This window comes from Bos taurus, chromosome 20, assembly GCF_002263795.3.
Source record: "Bos taurus isolate L1 Dominette 01449 registration number 42190680 breed Hereford chromosome 20, ARS-UCD2.0, whole genome shotgun sequence".
NCBI lineage: Eukaryota > Metazoa > Chordata > Mammalia > Artiodactyla > Bovidae > Bos > Bos taurus.
Window position 1 is genome coordinate 15,534,797 of NC_037347.1, and position 19,292 is coordinate 15,554,088.

The window sequence follows — 19,292 nt, forward strand, 5'->3', positions numbered from 1 at the left end:
TCACACAGAGTCGGACACGACCGAAGCGACTTAGCAGCAGCAGCAGCGGCAGACGTGGTACTCAAATTAAGTCCCTCATTACAGTAGTCATCCAGAAAGGAAAATGGAAGTACATAGAAGAGTCAAAGTGAGGGTACAAACAGTTGATTTTCCTCCCTAGTCTGGTAACCCTGCTTATATAAACATACACCTATGCATATTATACATAATGCTGTAAATAGCTGTAAGGCCAGGACATGGTATATATTTTGTGCTGAACGTGTACTACATTTAGACTCTGTGTGTGTGACTGTTTGTGTGCACACATGTGGACTGTGTCCTGCCAGCAGAGCCCACTTTCACCTTCCACATGGATGGCATAACTATCTCACTATCAGGGAGCACATCTGGCTTTAGCAGGGCCCTTTGAGTCACTGTGATGTGGGTAATATGAGCAGTCTTGGAGCTACAACCAACTAAAGTGTGTGTCACTGGGAGGGCTGTTGAAAGACTTAATGGGAAGATAGGGATGCGGGCAATCATAGGGATGTAGGTCTGGGATGATAGTGAAGCTGGATAGATAGGTACAGCCAACCCAGAGAAAAGTAAGAATCAGATGATTTGGAAAATGGAACACTAAATAAGGGATGGAACAGAGTATTCCATGTCTAAGACAGAGAATCTGTGAGTACCTCTATTCTGGCAACTTCATAGGCTGGCCCCTGCCCTCCCCTCAACAAATGACACCAGCGAGCTGTAGGAATGCCTTCATTTCATCACAATGGCCTTGGAAGTATTGACCCTTGAAGAGGAGGGGAGGAGCTTGAAAACTGAAATGAATCAAAAGCAATCAAGGAACTATATGGCCCTAAAGAGTGTGTGGATTTGCAGGAAAATTGTTTTGTAAACGATAATTACATTATTTGGAGTTAAAAGAACACAGCTGCATTTCATAAATGAAAGTATTTATCAGTTGAAGTTACCAACTCAGGTAGGCAGACTGGGCATGTAGAACTTGATAAGGATTAAACTAGTAAGTCCTGAAGTATATATTTTCTATGACTGAAAATAACTAGAAGATAAGATTGGCTCTTAGGAAGCTAGGGGAACCTGAGATCTCAAGGGTGTGAACTCCCTTCAACACACAGCTGTAGAGAAGGTCAACCTTTCCGATAGCACCTTCTCCACTCCTTTTTCTGGTAGAACTATCCCCTTCTTGGGGCTTCCTTGGGAGACCTGGTCTTTGTGATACCCACTGAGGGTACAAAGTTTCCCAGTGACATCCCTTTGGAGGACAGGGTCACAGGCTCCAAAATCTTGCATCTCTCATCCTTGTTCCCTCCCAGTTTCCTTCTCTAATCTTGCGGAGATACAAATGGCAGTTTGGCAAGGGGTATGGAAAAGGGTTATTTTAGGCACCGAATTTTGCATGGGAAGTATATAGTCAAGACTAATGATGTACAGGTTCTAACCAAGTAGAACAAGTAACATAGAAAGACAAAGAGAACAAAGCTTTATTTTTCCAACTTGACAATTGCTTACTATTCTGTCCTAGCATCTAGGCAGCAGGCTTCTGCATAGCAAGGAAGACAATTATTTCTGGGCAAGTTTCTAGGCATGCCAGTCTCCTTCACCCAAGTATATTACTCCCATCGATCTGTCATAGCATCTGAAATTCTACCACTGAAATTGCCTTACTTTGGATTAAAGTACCATATCTCAAGTATTTTTTAATTGCAGTCCTGATGCAGCAGAGCAAGCCAAAGAAACAAAAGCAACATATTCACAGAAGCAGCTTCAAGGAAAGCACAAGAGATGAATCCGCTTGTGTTTGCATGCATCCCAAGTTCACAATCTCAGCTGCCATTGATCTCCTCTCAGGACTGGAAGGGCTGGTCTTGGTCTTACGTGACCCTCTCTGTCAGCCATGGTAGAAGAGGAGGGAGCCACAAGTGCAGACAGACAGAGTAGAAGTATCACAGCCTCATGACTTAACTGGCTCTTCTCCTGGACAGAACAGGTCACTTCCTCTTCAGCAACCCAGACAACACTGGGCGTGGGTACCATGATCATGTTGCAAATTAATCTGTGATTCTCTTGCTAGGACTGTTCAGACACACCTGTTTCAAGACTTTTGTATCAAAAATTTACTTTCTCTTAAACTCACGTGTTTATACCATACCTTTTCGAATCTAATTTTATTTCTTGTTTCTGGAGATTTCCTTTCTAGAAATTCTCTCATAATGCTTTTTTTTTGTAATTTAGTGACTTCAAATGTACCTTCTCCTCTGCATTTCTATAACCTTAATTTTTATTCTTGCTTATGGTTCTCCAGTGAAGTTGTTAAATAAAATTTGAGTATTTACACATTAGAATCCTCTTTGTAACTCAGTGTATTTCCATTTCAGAAGTTTTTCCCCAGTGCTGCAGGCTATCTTTGGTATTTAGGATCTTGCTCACGTCTAAACTAATTTGAATTAAGCTGATCATTTAGTTACCATGATATTTGTGAAATGTAACAGCCATCCTCTATCCCATAAACTGAGAGCGCTGCTGAAGACTTGAGAAGTATTATCTAAGTGGTTGAAACTGCCTAGGGAGTTCAGGTGCCACAGAGCTCCCACCTAAAATGAAACAACCCCAACAGATGGCTCCATTGGGTTTGACCATTGGTTTAGTCCAAATCCCTGAATGTTTGGGAGTGATTGTGGATCTGGTTTTGGAGTTAGTAGCCCTCCCTGTGACTTGTGAGATTTATTTACATTCTCTCTACTTATGGGCTTCCCTGGTGGCTCAGACAGTAAAGAATCTGCTTGCAGTGCAGGAGACCTGGGTCAGAAATATCTCATGGAGAAAGCAATGGTTACCCACTCCAGTATGCTTGCCTGGAGAATTCCATGGACAGAGGGGGCCTGGCGGGCTGCAGTCTATGTGGTCGCAAAGAGTAGGACACAATTTTTACTTTTCTCTATTTATAGTTGTTTTCCTAACATGGGTAATGTTTTCCAGTCACCGAAAATAAACCTTGGAGAAGTCGCACAATTATAAAAGAACTTACTGCTTATAGATTCATTTTGATATTTGGCAAAACTAATACAATTATGTAAAGTTTAAAAATAAAATTAAAAAAAAAGAATTAATGGTACACATTATCTGCTACTGGTAGATATAATTCTTAATATTATCTTTTTTTAATATTGTCATTCAGAAAGCTTGTTGACAGAGAAGCCTACTCTATTTCTTTTATTTGGTCTCTTGCTAGGCCACCTTGTTACAGGACTCCAGAGGGTGCCTTCCTGTAGATCGTAATAATGTCCTTGCTGTTGATCAACACACTGCCTTGCTATAAGTCTCATGAGTTGCTTATGATTTTTCTCTGATTATTTTTCCCCCTATTGCTAGAGATGATATGACTCTAGCATAATTTTATAGACAGGGAATTTTTATAGAAAATAACTTTTTAGACAGATAATCTTTTGTACTTTGGAAAAAATAATCACATGGCATAGTTTCTTTTTTCCCTGTGTTGGTTGTCTTGTTTTCTTTCTCTATTCCTTTATAATTTTATCATAAATTTATATCATTATAGAGCTTTAAAATTCTATTTTTGTTTTCACTAGAAGCAGTAAGAAGCCCAGATTTCCTTGTCTTCCATTCCTCACATCTTTCCTATTGCTCAATAAGGATTGATAAGTCAGTAAATCTGGAAGACTTAGCAGTGGCCACAGGACTGGAAAAGATCAATTTTCATTCCAATACCAAAGAAGGGTAATGTCAAAGAATGTTCAAACTACCATACAGTTGCACTCATTTCACATGCTAGTAAGGTTATGCTCAAAATTCTTCAAGCTAGGCTTCAGCAGTATGTGAACCAAGAACTTTCAGATATACAAGCTGGATTTAGAAAAAGCAGAAGAACCAGAGATCAAATTGTCAACATTTGTTGGATCATAGAAAAACCAAGGGAATTCCAGGAAAACATCTACTTCAGTTTCATTGACTATGCTAAAGCCTTTGATTGTGTGGATCACAACAAACTGTGGAAAATTTTAGAAAGAGAGATGGGAAAATCAGACTTACTTGTCTCCTGAGAAACCCATATGCCGCTCAAGAATCAACAGTTAGAATCAGACATGGAACAATGGACTGGTTCAAAATTGGGAAAGGAATATGACAAGACTGTATATTGTCACCCTGCTTATTTAACCTATATGCAGAGTACATGATGTGAAAGGCTGGGCTGGATAAATCACAAACTAGAATCAAGACTGCCAGGAGGAATACCAGCAACTTCAGATACGCAGATGACACCACTCTAATGGCAGAAGATGAAGACAAAGTAAAGCCGCCCCCAATGAGGGTGAAAGAGGAGAGTGAAAAAGCCGGTTTGAAACTCAACACTCAAAAAAACTAAGATCATGGAATCCAGTCCCACCACTTTATGGCAAAGAGAAGGGGAAAAAGTGGAAGTAGTGTCAGATTTTATTTTCTTGGGCTCTGAAGACACTGTGGACTGTAGCCATAAAATTAAAAGATGCTTGCTCCTTCGAAGGAAAGCTTTGACAAACCTAGACAGCATATTAAAAAAAGAAAGACATCACTTTCCCGACAAAGGTCTGAATCCTCAAAGCTATGGTTTTTCCAGTAGTCATGTATGGATGTGAACATGCATGCATGCTAAGTTACTTCAGTTGTGTCTGACTCTTTGCAGCCCTATGGACTGTAGCTCGCCAGGCTCCTCTGTCCATGGGATTCTCCAGGCAAAAATACTGGAGTGAGTTGCCATTTAATGTTGGACCGTAAAGAAGGCTGAATGCTGAAGAACTGATGCTTCTGAATTACAGTCCTGGAGAAGACTCCTGAGAGTCCGTTGGACTGCAAGGTGATCAAACCAGTCAATCCTGAAGGAAATCAACCCTGAATATTCATTGGAAGGACTGATGATGAAGCTGATGCTCCACTATTTGGCCACCTGTTGCAAAGAGCTGAAACACTGGAAAAGACCCTGATGCTGGGTAAGATTGAATGCAAAAGGAGAAGGGATAAGCAGAAGATGAGACTGCCATAACAATGGCAATTGTTATGGCATAACAATTGGATATGCCATCCAATTGGCATAACATCACCAATGGACATGAATTTGAGTAAACTCCAGGAGAGTGTGATAGATGGGTAACTGTCCATGCTGCAGTCCATGGGGTCACAAAGAGTCAGACACAACTTAGTGACTTGAACAATGACAACAACATGATACAGACTCATAGACATAGAAAATAAACTTACGGTTTCCAAACGGGAAACAGAAGGGAGGTTTGAGCAGTGTAGGATTAACAGATGCAGACTGCCTTATGTAAGACAGATAAGCGACACAAATTTACCATACAGCACAGAGATAGAACTCTTTTTAAAATCTTATAATAACCTATAATGGAAAATAATCAATATGTATATATAAAACTGAATGGCTTTGCCATACACCTGAAACTAACAAAATATTGTAAATCAACTATATTTTGATTAAAAATATTTATATGATAAAAAAGAATTGCTTATTTCTAGAATTTTCTATTTAATACTCTTGGCCCAAGATTGACTGCAGGTAGCTGAAAATAAGGAAAGTATAACAGTGGATAAGGGGGACTACTGTAATCAGAAAATACCTCCTTCAAGATTAGTCATTATTCAATCGCATATATGGTAGCAATGCACAGTCTTAGCAAGACCAGGGAAGATAAGCCCACTAGATGTTTCTAAAATGGTGACGATTTTGTGTGTGTGGGTGGGTGTTTGGAGAGAAGAAGTTTAAGTAGTCACATTCTTGATTTTTGTCAGAATGTAAGACATTAAGTAAGGAGGTCTCCCCTTTGTGGCTTACACAGCATAGTCTAAAAGGCTGAATAAAATATAGTCTGTAATATGGTGAAGAATTTGAGCCAGAGATCAGAGGCATCATTTCATGGAGGAACTTGATGTTAATTGAAGGTGACAAAGTATGAAAAGCCTAAGGGACTGACGCCCTTTACTGGCTAGGAGAGGGGCAATTTGTGTAGGTGTGAATACACCATAAATAACTGCATGTCTGTTATCCAGCTGAATTAATTTGCATTTAAAACTCTAAGAGGTGGTCAAAACTGCCTCTGGGAAATTGAATGTCAGCATTGAAACTTACAACGTGTTCTGTACTTTGGGAAATAGAATATCCTTAAGCATGAAGATCCTTGAAGAAAACAGGTCTCCTTACCACTTACCCCAGAGAAAATCAGTACAGTGAACTTCTTTTTGCTTGTTCACAGTATACACATCAGGAAAAGTCTCACCAGCTCTCCAATTTTCAGCCCCTAACCCTTACTCCTCCTGAGCTTCCCTGGCTCAATGGTAAAGAATCCACCTGCCAATGCGGAAGATGTGGGTTCAATTCCTGGGTTGGAAAGATCCCCTGGAGAAGGAAATGCCAACCCACTCCAGTATTCTTGCCTAGGAAATCCCGTAGACAGAGGAGCCTGGCAGGCTACAGTCCATGAAGCGGCAAAAGAGTCAGACGCGACTGAGCAACTAAACAACAGCAACAATCCCTTACTTCGACTCTGGTGTGGAATGTAGGAGACCTGCCTGCATTTGTCTGTCTTTTTCTGAAAGAAACAGGGGATGGAGGCTGGGAGCCAGTTGTTTGGAAGCATAGAACACATATGTTCCTTCAGAAAGAGTCAGCTTGGTTCCCACATTGCCTCTGAGATCCATCACTCCCTTTCTTCGTCCTCTTTCCCATGCCTGGTTCATGTTCATGACACCCGCTGAATTGTCCCCTCAACACTAATTTTGGTTGATTGTACTACTTCAACTTCTTGGATGGAGCTCCTTTCTGCACCTGTCCAGACAGGTGACTGGTACTATAGAATCCTGTCTTGGTTTGACTAGGTGTCTCCCCTCAATAACTAAGATCTGCCACACAAAACAGAAGCCAGCTACTCCATATCTGGCCCCTGACCACAGACACTGTCAGATTTTCCTGCCATATCTCACCTGCCCAACTGATTGTTCATGAGAGAGATACTGACTTTCAGAATAAGGACTGAGCTTTCATTCTGTCTTGAGTTGCATTTTCCAGGCTCAGATTCCATTGACAGTGACCAAATGACCTATTATATCTGGAGCCTGAGTCACTCAAGGTGTGCTATATGTTCATATTTATAGAAAAGTCAAAATATCTCCTCAAATCTTAGGATCTGCCTGGATCCCTATTCCAGACTCTAATGTATGGAAGCATGAATACTCACCCCTACCTGTGACTTCTGTCCTTAGTTTATAATTCTAGTGGTATTCTCTTACAGGCCTTGGTTTTTTTTTTTTGAATTTTTTTTTTCCTCTAATTTTATTTTATTTTTAAACTTTACAAATTGTATTAGTTTTGCCAAATATCAAAATGAATCCGCCACAGGTATACATGTGTTCCCCATCCCGAACCCTCCTCCCTCCTCCCTCCCCATACCATCCCTCTGGGCCGTCCCAGTGCACCAGCTCCAAGCATCCAGCATCATGCATCGAACCTGGACTGGTTTTAAGATGATTTTGACTGCTATTTCAGCTTCCTGGGACATCTACCTCCTTAATAACTTATTTAAGCGACCCTTTTCATGCAATGCTCTCTGGCTGCCATGTAGTTAGAATTTCCTCATGTTTTTGTGTTGCTTAAGCTTCTGGCTTGAGGCTTAACCTATTTTAATCAATATTTCATGGCATGGCTTGCATGCTAGTACCTTCTTTATACACTCTTTCTTTATATTCATGCTGATTCCTTGAACCCCAGTCTCTGCTTCACTTCCCATTCTTAAATTAAAAACATATATTTCCTATGCCGAGAGTGATTGATTTCCTGGCTGTGGCCACATCTAGATTCTTGAAACCACTTTTGTTCTCTTCTACTTACTGTCCAGGGATGCTGTATTGTATCCCTAGTACTGATGATAATCATTCTGATTATCAGTAAAGAAAGGAGGGCTAAAAACAGGACAAAAGAAACTCACAAAGCATCCACCTACTAGAAGTAGAGCTAAGCCTCATAGAACCAGGAAAGTGATGAGATAATATTTTTCTCTTAGGGTGACCACACAGTTCATCATTTCCCCTTCACTCCATGTCTGCAACATTTTTGTTTTTTCTGGACTAGCTTTCTCCACAAGCCTGTTAGTGTTGCCCTTCATCACTTTTGTCTACCATAGACTGGCCTATGGATTGGTTCCCACCAGAAGAAGTGTCCGACTCCTGATCCAATCAGGAATGCTCAAAGCAAGGGCTCCTGTGGCAGTTCACGACTTTCCAAGCTCATCACTTCAGCAGAGGAAACAAAGATAACTTTCAGAGAAAAAGGCAGACACTCAGCATATTCCCCCAAGCATGTCTAACACAATTAACTCTAAAAATTTGGGTAAAAATTTGTCAATTCACTGGCCATGCACGCATAGGTCAATAACATTTTAAAAAGAGAACTAAGCACTACGAAGTAACAGAGTAGTATTAAATATTCAGAGACAACTGATTGAACCTAATCAGGTGTGAGAGGTTGCAGATAAATATATGCTAAAGGATGGTAAGACATTAACGAAACTTAAAGAGCGTGGAAAGTGTGGATAAACTTGATCTGCCAACTCAATTAATACTAAAAATATACTGTATGAATATAAAACGGCAAGTAAGATGCTTTGAGCTTTTTTTCTTTTTTTTGCAAAAATATTTCTAACTGCTGAAAAGTGTTTCCAGAATTCTGTACTCTTCTACAAAAAATGTTATTAAGAAACTAATTAGAGAATTATAATTATCATTGATTAAGACTCCTTTATTGAAAAAAGCAGAAAAACATATTGGATATGATTATGTAGAAAAGATTAATAGAACCAGATATGGGCAAGCAGATCAGGAGAAGGGCAGTCAGTAATAAGACATTGATTTTCACAACCTCTTGTGTCCTCCAGGGACAGGAGCAAGTCTGTTCTATATCCTGAGTACTGTCTCTAAGAAGGGGGAGTTTCTCTAGGGTCTGTCAGTGATGCTGTGCAGCTATGACACAGGGCAAGTAGGGTGTTCCAGGCAGGATTGATGTCTGCTACCAGACAGGCAGACCAGAAAGGCAGGAACATAGGGGATTTGTTCACACAGGAAGCAGTCAGAGCAGAGATGTCAGCTGAGTTTAGAATCCTAGCCCTAGCATTTCTAAGGCTGAACTAGGCGCATTGCTTCATCTCTAATTTTGTTTCCTTCAGCATAATAAGTGGGATAGTAATGATACTTCATAGGATAATTATTCATAAGATATATATACAGTGTCTAGCACTGTGACTGAGAGAATGGAATTGCAGTAAATATAGTATTATTACTCAAAATGAATGAAAGAAACAGGCAGAAAATGGGATCTGGGGCAGAACATGGCATACGGTTAGGCATGCGAAAGTGACTGTCTTCCTGGTCTATGTTGATAAAGCTTGGTAGGTACACACTTTTTTTTTCTTATATAACATGAGGCAATGAGATACAAGTATTTGGAGCCAGTTAACTGAAACAGAAAGAGAACTAGGTCGTTTGGGGAGACATCAACAATTTTACAGTTGGCAAAAAAATGCTACAATTTTCTGTTTCTTAAGTGATCTTAAAGTTCACTTTCTTGGTCCTTGTTTAAAGGGTCTCAGAGACTCCTTTAAATCTCCTTTTTCCCTTTCAACAGAAATGTAATGATCACTGATTTTTGTCTCTTCTTCCCCAATCTTTCCAAGAGTCATTTACATTCTTTAGGATCAAAGCTCAAGGGTATATTTGAAGCATCTCATAAGCAGACTCTATTGCCACTTCCCCTGGACTGACTTCTCTCTCTGCATTATTTTTCCTCTACCATGAATTCAAAATGTTAGTGCCACGACTCTTTTCTTTGTATTTTATTTTCACTATTTCACTCAAATTTCTCCACTGCTCTTACATTGCTCTTGGTATCAGATTTCAGTTTCTTTTAAAGAATCAAAATGCCTGAGCCTTTGGGAGTATTTCCTGTCTTGATGAAATTACAAGAAAAATCACTGAAATGTAAATGGTAGATATCAAGACAGTTTACCTTCCCCTCCAAAGTAATTAAACCTGTATCACCCAAGAATGTTATCCCACATTACTAGAATACAATTATCACACTTAAGGAATTTGACATTGTTAAATCACTTTCTAATATGCATCCCATATTCAAATTTCTTATTTGTCCCTAAAATAGTCTTCATATTTATTTCCTGTTTGTTTGTTTTATGCTCTGATGCAATCATATATCACTCATTGCCTTTGGTTGTCTTGGCATGAACACATTTAAAAACTTATAGGGTGATTCTGAACATCTTTTCTCTTCCCTTCCTGTTAAAAGCCAGGGAGGTAGAAAGCTACTCTACTTACTCAAAAGTGTGGCCCTTAAAATTATGCTTTATAAATTCTATAAATTTATAACAAGAATAGTGTGCAGTAAATTTTCTTAAAATTAGTAATGCTTCTAAATGGATTTGATTATTGTGAGAACTTCAAGGCCCAAGAATCCTTTGGAGAGAAGGTTTTTGAATTAATAAGTCCTTGTGAGGCATTCAAGCTGTGCCAGGTTAGAAAAGGGTAAGTAGATTTCTGCCATTAGAGGGGCTGATCCTCTCTTAAGAGTTGTATATTTTGCTAAGAACAAGAATTGCTTAGGATTTAGTACCCACCCAAGGAGGAGAAGGGGATGACAGAGGATGAGATGGCTGGATGGCTTCACCGACTCTATGGTCATGAGTTTGAGTAAACTTCAGGAGTTGGTGATGGACAGGGAGGCCTGGTGTGCTGCAATCCATGGGGTCTCAAAGAGTCAGACACAACTGAGTGACTGAACTGACTGACTGAAGGTTATACAATTGCCAAATAAGCCTCTAAGATAAACTAGTTTTTTCAGTCAAATATGATGGCCTGACCGATGAACAGAACCACAACTCATTAGTATGATCAGTGAGGAGTGAGTGATCGTTGTTCAGTTGTGTCTGACTCTCTGAGGCCCCATGGGCTACTAGGGGTAGTAGGAACATACTAGGCTCCCCTGTCCATGGAATTATCCAGGAAAGAATACTGGAGTGGGTTGCCATTTCCTTCTCAATTAGTATGATCAGCAAAGTTGTAATTATAAAATGATAAATGCAAATGTATTTTTTTAATGTAAAAAAGCAAAATGGCTGTCTGAGGAGGCCTTACAAATAGCTGTGAAAGGAAAAGAAGTGAAAAGCAAAGGAGAAAAGGAAAGATATTAACATTTGAACACAGAGTTCCAAAGAATAGCAAGGAGAGATAAGATAGCCTTCCTCATTTTTTTAAGGAATCTCCACACTGTTCTCCATAGTGGCTGTACTAGTTTGCATTCCCAACAGTGTAAGAGGGTTCCCTTTTCTCCACACCCTCTCCAGCATTTATTGCTTGTAGACTTTTGGATCGCAGTCATTCTGACTGGCGTGAAATGGTACCTCATAGTGGTTTTGATTTGCATTTCTCTGATAATGAGTGATGTTGAGTATCTTTTCATGTGTTTGTTAGCCATCTGTATGTCTTCTTTGGAGAAATGTCTATTTAGTTCTTTGGCCCATTTTTTGATTGGGTCATTTATTTTTTTGGAGTTGAGCTGTAGGAGTTGCTTGTATATTTTTGAGATTAGTTGTTTGTCAGTTGCTTCATTTGCTATTATTTTCTCGCATTCTGAAGGCTACCTTTTCACCTTGCTAATAGTTTCCTTTGTTGTGCAGAAGCTTTTAAGTTTAATTAGGTCCCATTTGTTTATTTTTGCTTTTATTTCCAATATTCTGGGAGGTGGGTCATAGAGGATCCTGCTGTGATGTATGTCGGAGAGTGTTTTGCCTAAAACTGGAAATAGAACTGCCTTATGATCCAGCAATCCCACTGCTGGGCATGCACACTGAGGAAACCAGAAAGGAAAGAGACATGTGTACCCCAATGTTCATCGCAGCACTGTTTATAATAGCCAGGACATGGAAGCAACCTAGATGCCCATCAGCAAATGAATGGATAAGAAAGCTGTGGTACATATACACAATGGAGTATTACTCAGCCATTAAAAAGAATACATTTGAATCAGTTCTAACGAGGTGGATGAAACTGGAACCTATTATACAGAGTGAAGTAAGCCAGAAAGAAAAACACCAATACAGTATACTAACACATATATATGGAATTTAGAAAAATGGTAACAATAACCCTGTGTATGAGACAGCAAAAGAGACACTGACGTATAGATCAGTCTTATGTACTCTGTGGGAGAGGGAGAGGGTGGGGAGATTTGGGAGAATGGCATTGAAACATTTATAATATCATGTATGAAACAAATCGCCAGTCCAGGTTTGATGCACGATACTGGATGCTTGGGGCTGGTACACTGGGACGACCCAGAGGGAGGGTATAGGGAGGGAGGAGGGAGGAGGGTTCAGGATGGGGAGCATGGGTATACCTGTGGCGGATTCATTTCGATGTTTGGCAAAACTAATACAATATTGTAAACTGTAAAAATAAAATAAAATTTAAATTAAAAAAAAAAAGATAGCCTTCCTCAGTGATCAATGCAAAGAAATAGAGGAAAACAACAGAATGGGAAAAACTAGAGATCTCTTTGAGAAAATTAGAGATACCAAGGGAACATTTCATGCAAAGATGGGCTTGATAAAGGACAGAAATGGGATGGACCTAACAGAAGCAGAAGATATTAAGAAGAGGTGACAAGAATACACAGAAGAACCTTACAAAAAAGATGTTCATGACCCAGATAATCACAATGGTGCGATCACTCACCTAGAGCCAGACATCATGAAATCTGAAGTCAAGTGGGCCTTGAAAGCATCACTACGAACAAAGCTAGTGGAGGTGATGGAATTCCAGTTGAGCTATTCCAAATCCTGAAAGATGATGCTGTGAAAGTGCTGCACTCAATATGCCAGCAGATTTGGAAAACTCAGCAGTGGCCACAGGACTGGAAAAGGTCAGTTTTCATTCTAATCCCAAAGAAAGGCAATGCCAAAGAATGCTCGAACTACTGCACAATTGCACTTATTTCACATGCTAGTAAAGTAATGCTCAAAATTCTCCAAGTCAGGCTTCAGCAATACGCAAACCGTGAACTTCCAGATGTTCAAGCTGGTTTTAGAAAAGGCAGAGGAACCAGAGATCACATTGCCAACATCCACTGGATCATGGAAAAAGCAAGAGTTCCAGAAAAACATCTATTTCTGCTTTATTGACTATGCCAAAGCCTTTGACTGTGTGCATCACAATAAACTGTGGAAAACTCTGAAAGAGATGGGAATACCAGACCACCTGACCTGCCTCTTGAGAAACCTATATGCAGGTCAGGAAGCAACAGTTAGAATGGGACACAGAACAACAGACTGGTTCAAAATAGGAAAAGGAGTACATCAAGGCTGTATACTGTCACCCTGCTTATTTAACTTATATGCAAAGTACATCATGAGAAACGCTGGGCTGGAAGAAGCACAAGCTGGAATCAGGATTGCTGGGAGAAATATCAATAACCTCAGAAATACAGATGGCACCACCCTTATGGCAGAAAGTGAAGAGGAACTAAAAAGCCTCTTGATGAAAGTGAAAGAGGAGAGTGAAAAATTTTGCTTAAAGTTCAACATTCAGAAAACTAAGATCATGGCATCTGGTCCCATCACTGCATGGGAAATAGATGGGGAAACAGGGAAATAATGTCAGACTTTATTTTTTGGGGCTCCAAAATCACTGCAGATGGTGATTGCAGCCATGAAATTAAAAGACGCTTACTCATTGGAAGGAGTTATGACCAACTTAGATAGCATATTAAAAAGTAGAGACATTACTTTGCCAACAAAGGTCCATCTAGTCAAGGCTATGGTTTTTCCAGTGGTCATGTATGAATGTGAGAGTTGGACTGTGAAGAAAGCTGAGTGCCGAAGAATTGATGCTTTTGAACTGTGGTGTTGGAGAAGACTCTTGCGAGTCCCTTGAACTGCAAGGAGATCCAACCAGTCCATCCTAAAGGAAATCAGTACTGAGAGTTCATTGGAAGGACTGCTGCTGAGGCTGAAACTCCAATACTTTGGCCACCACATATGAAGAGTTGCCTCATTGGAAAAGACCCTGATGTTGGGAGGAATTGGGGGCAGGAGGAGAAGGGGACAACAGTGGATGAGATGGCTGGATGGCATTATCGACTCGATGCACATGAGTTTGGATGAACTCCGGGAGTTGGTGATGGACAGGGGGCCCTGGCGTGCTGCGATTCACGGGGTCGCAAAGAATCAGACACGGCTGAGTGACTGAACTGAACTGAACTGAACTGAATGTATACTATAAAGTGAATTGTTAATAATTGGTTATAGTACCCCTGTTTCTATCTACTCTGAAGTATCTTTTTTAGTCTTTTAAAGAATATTATCATTGTTCCAGTCTTCTCATAACTGTAGATTATAATTGGAAATTTTTCTTCATGATTATTTTAAGGGCTACAAAAGACACTCTGGAAAATCTAACATTGCTTCAGGGCTTAATATTCAAAATCATTGCAAATGTGATTGACACTGGACAATAGAAAGCCAAAGAGAAGTTATTATTCAAATATTTTATTAATTAAGACTTAGTTGATTGACTGTTTCTAAAATGAAGCACTTTCAAGAACAGTTCTAGGAGCTAGGAGCTGTCACTTTTTCTACATCATCCTCTGATATAAAGTGTTAAGGTTATTTAAAATGCAGAAGCATTACCACTTTTTGCTTTTTTATCTTGACTTGGCCCTCCCTTTAGAATTTTTTTTTTTTTGCACTAAAGATTTTATCTCGGTTTCTTTCATTTCCAGGGTAGCCTTCCTAGAATGAATAGAAGAATAAGGTAACGCTGATTGATTTGGCTTGATACCAACAGAGAGGTTTGAGCTTTTTGATTGTTAGAGTGAGATTTCCTGAAATTGACAATGTAGATCGTGTTCCCTTCCTTCCACCTACAGCACACAGAGACTACAGAAGAAACAAAAGGCAAGAACATGCTATCCCCTTGTGCTTTGAGTTGAAGTAATTTCAGCTTAACTTGAGAACATATCAGAAAATGATGACCATGTGGTCCAGTCTTACAAGGTCAATTTGTGATTTCTTTCTGCACTACCTTCTTTCTTTCTTTCACTACCTTCCTCTCATTTTCTACATTTTCCTTGCTCCTCCTCCTTCAGTATTGCCAAAAATCTTCAAATAATTTTTCTGGGAAATACACAGTAGAGAAAAGGTTTGAGGAACCTCAGGACAAGTTTTCCTGGGAGTGGGAATGCTTTTGATTTTACTTCAAGATTTTGGGGAGAAAGCTAATAGTGATATTATTGAAAGTATCATGCAATATTACAGCAACTGAATATATGTTAATACAGTACAAAATTCAAGTATTTTTTTTTAAAGAAAACAAAAAGACTATAGATTGTTTTGCTTACAATAGAACTATACTTTGCCATTGGGATTCTATGATATAAAAACTTGCAAACCAAAGTAATATGAGCTCCAGGTCCAAAAGGTTTGTTCTAAATTCCTATATCATAGTTTGGATTCCCTAGTAAGTAAATTCCGAGATGGAGTGGCTTTGTCTTGCCACATCTCAACTCCAGCCAGACCCCTAGAACCAGGGAACTGAGTGAAGTTACTGAGCGAATAAGGCTGCATCTTCCCAGATTGTTCATGATACAGGTTCTCTGAGAAGAGTTGTAAATGGGAGGAAGTGACTGACACCTCTGAAATTAACATAGAGTTTCCCAAAATAACTGCTTTGGAGAAGCAGACATTCATTTAGATATAAAAATTCTAATGTTTATTAAAGTTCAGTTTTTACAATTAGTATCTCCTTTTAATATTTCTCTGGAATGGCAGTGAAGTTGGAGTGATACCTTTTTACAAAGGCAAGGAAAATTTCCTTTCCATTTTGAGCCCTTAAATATCTTTCCAGTTGCTCAACACTGGTAAGGGCATGCCCCAGTTAGGCTATGATGATTTTTCTTTTTAGTGTATTTGGAAGACATTGAGTTGATACTGTGGGTTTGAAATGTTCTTTTCCACCATGACTAGCCAAATAGCAACCAAACAGACTCATAAGTCAACACAAACTATCCAGCCTAATGTTCTAGATTCTAGATATCATTGAAGAGTAAGCATTTCCTTCTTCTCACCATTATAGATCAATCAAAATGAAAAAGTATAAGATGCACCTGAATGCACAAATGAGTCATGTTTAGCTCAATGTGGATCTCTGCCCTGGCCTAGCCATATCTCAACTGTTTGTGTTGAGTATTCAGCTAGCTGTGCATCATGCCATCTTTTTTGTTTTTTGGAATCAGAGACTGGGCATCTTAGTGCATCATGTTTTTCTGCTCCTGCCCTGAGACTGCAAGTCTCTATGGTTTTACAACTCTCTGGGCAACACTCCCACGGTCCTTGCTGGTACAGAGTAACACATTCCATTGCCGGCTCTGAGTTTTCAGCCCATCACTGTATTCTCTCCAGCACAATGAGGCCTTGTCAGTTTTATTACATTCAGTCTTGTAAACCAATGATCAGGCTCAATATCAATTCTTTCCTTATTTACAGACAAATTCCCTTGGATCCTCCAACTCTCAAGTGATGTTCCCATTGTTCTTGCCAAAGAGGGCTCCATGACCCAGTCTTTTCATTTGGGGCCACTTTATTTGATTTTCTATCCTCCTGGAATGAAACTTAAATTATCATCATCCTTTTGTGGATTGTTTCCTATTTGTCAGCCACTTTGAGGCCAGTATTCTGTTTACTCCTGCTTCTCACCCTGCATTTCACTGTTAGGCTGTAGTAAGGCACCAGCTTTACTTAACTCTGTAAGCTAATACTGTCATTAAATGAAAATTTAACTTATTCTGTAAGTACTCAACAGTTTTTATAACTTGGAGCACAATAAAACTATATTGTATTTTTTGTTTGATTGTTTCAGGACCCATAGTAAAAGACCACTATATTCTCTCATCATCTCTCATTCTACTAGCATGGAGTGTGAACTTGGCTGGGGAAATTTGCAGCCTCAAATGCTTAAGTATCCACATCCAAAGTAAGATAACAAGGTAACTATTTACTGAGAATCCTGGAAATGTTGGATTTTTGGTATCATCCTTTTCCTTCCCACTCCACTGAGGCAGGAAGAAAATCAACAAAAATATCATAATTGTCTTTAAATCCATGAAAGAGGTAATACCTTCATTACAAAAATGTAAAAATGACATCTTTAAAAGAGTAGAACTAAAAACAATAATTACCAGCATTATACATCCATTCATAAGTATCATTCCTGCTACCACCACTGGGGCCATTTAATGAACTTGTACACTATAGATGCTTTAAGCTCATCCCCTTATCAAGCCCTGCAAGGGAAAAATTATTTTACTCATTATATATGGAAATGAAGTCAAGGCTCAGAGAAATTCAATAACTTGTCAGTGATCACATAGCTAGTAAGTGACTGAACTCAATTTTAAATGCAGATCTGTTTGATTTTTCAAATCTATGTTTTAGCTACTGCACCAAGATGACTCTCATCAGCTATCAACTTGTTCAAAGATTGCATCTGCCAGGCTTTATATGCACAAGTAAAATGAAATGGAACAAATTTTCTGGTAAATTGGAAAGCTGATTTCAACCTAGATCCTGATTTCCTTTATCAGTTTTATTTTTCCTTTTCTGTTTGTGCAGATGCTGGCGGTGTCCCTGCATATAACCAGCCAAATCAACCAACAGGCCCCTTCGGTGGATTGAATACATCACTCAGGCCAGTCATGACTGCTCAAGTGGTTTTCTGTAGCCAAGTAGCCCTGAGAATTATGAGCTGCCGCAGAAAACTGGGAGAGCTACTCCAATCTGACCAAGATCAATTCACTTTTTGCCTTTTAGACCTGCTTCTTATCCTATTGAGTCTAAAGATAAATAAATTTTATTCTTAGCTTATTCTTTTCAATTGTTCACTCACTGTATTAACTCACCTGGCCTAGCCTCTGGGATGAAGCCAAGTTTAGAAAATGACCTTGGCAGTAGACCAAGATTGCCCTGAGCCTTTCCATGTGGAGAATGCCATTCGTCTTTTCTTACCCAGAGTTCCTGATTTCTGATATTTCTTTCCAAGAAGCAAGTAGATGAGTAGACCAAGTTAAGACAGTGTAGATAGCAAAGATGCTGCTATTACCTAACACCAGTTTGATCAGCAGAAGTAATAGAAGGTCCCTTTCTCTTTTTGAATGAGAGATTTCAAATGTTGTAGTCCACCCGCTCACTGCACCCTCCTTGTTCTACATTACAAACTCCTCCCCAAACTTCTCCAGACTTTCCTCCAGGAGGAGCTCACTAAGAATTGCTCTTGGCTATGTTCCATGTAATTTTCTTCTTTTTAACCTATCACATAAGGTGAGGTTTCAAATGTGAGTGGAGAGAGTATGGTGCTGTTTGATCTGTTATTTGGTCTGCTTTCTGCTATGCTGTTAGCTATTTTCACTCTTATGGTTAAAAGAATGCAAACCGTTCCACTCTCCTGCCTTTGCTATTCTTGTTTGCCTCTATTTCTTCTCAAGATCTAGCGTGCCCACACTCTGCCATATTTACACATTTAACTCCTTTTCTTTCCACTAGCATACTTTGATTCTTTTCTCTTCATTCTATGTTAGATTCTCCCTTGAATCAATATTTTCGACTCAAGAGAAACTGGTTTCAAAGCCCAGTTTCTCAGTTCAGAAAGGAAGTTTAATTATCACTGACAAGCTCATTCCTCCATGCAGCATCTGTTATGTAACTAGAGAAGATTTGGCCCATGAATTTAGGCTAATCAAAATGGATAGCTTATCTATGCAATCTCTTCATGTTTTCAGAAATTACTGAATACCAAAATGGTTCTGGATAGCTCAGTGGAAAGAATACCTAAAATTACTGCTTAATGATGGAGAGAGTGTTTTAGTTTTTTGTTCTGTTTTGCTTTTGATTTTTAAGTTCTGTTTCTGTTTCTTTCTTCTTTTTTTTTTTTGGCTGTACCACATGGCATATTGGATTTTGACTAGGGTCGAGTTCCCTGATCAGGGATTGAACCAATGCCTCCTGCGTTGAGACTGTGGAGTCTTAACCACTGGACCATTAAGGAAGTCGCAGAGAGTAGTTTAGTTCTGTATGAGCCACCACAGTTTAAGGCTATACTTTAATTTTCACTGGCTGGTTTCTAAACTGGGGTGGCTCTACCATAAGCAGGTCCTGAGAAAAGGATTT

General features: G+C 39.3%; 1 long non-coding RNA gene across 1 annotated transcript; it reads left to right on the forward strand.

The window, feature by feature from the left end:
• The first annotated feature begins 486 nt into the window (after nt 1–486).
• On the forward strand, nt 487–17,993 carry LOC112443030 (uncharacterized). The gene is made up of 3 exons (XR_003031314.2): nt 487–970; nt 16,990–17,116; nt 17,742–17,993. It is a non-coding gene; the product is annotated as an uncharacterized lncRNA (long non-coding RNA).
• The last annotated feature ends 1,299 nt before the right edge of the window (nt 17,994–19,292 follow it).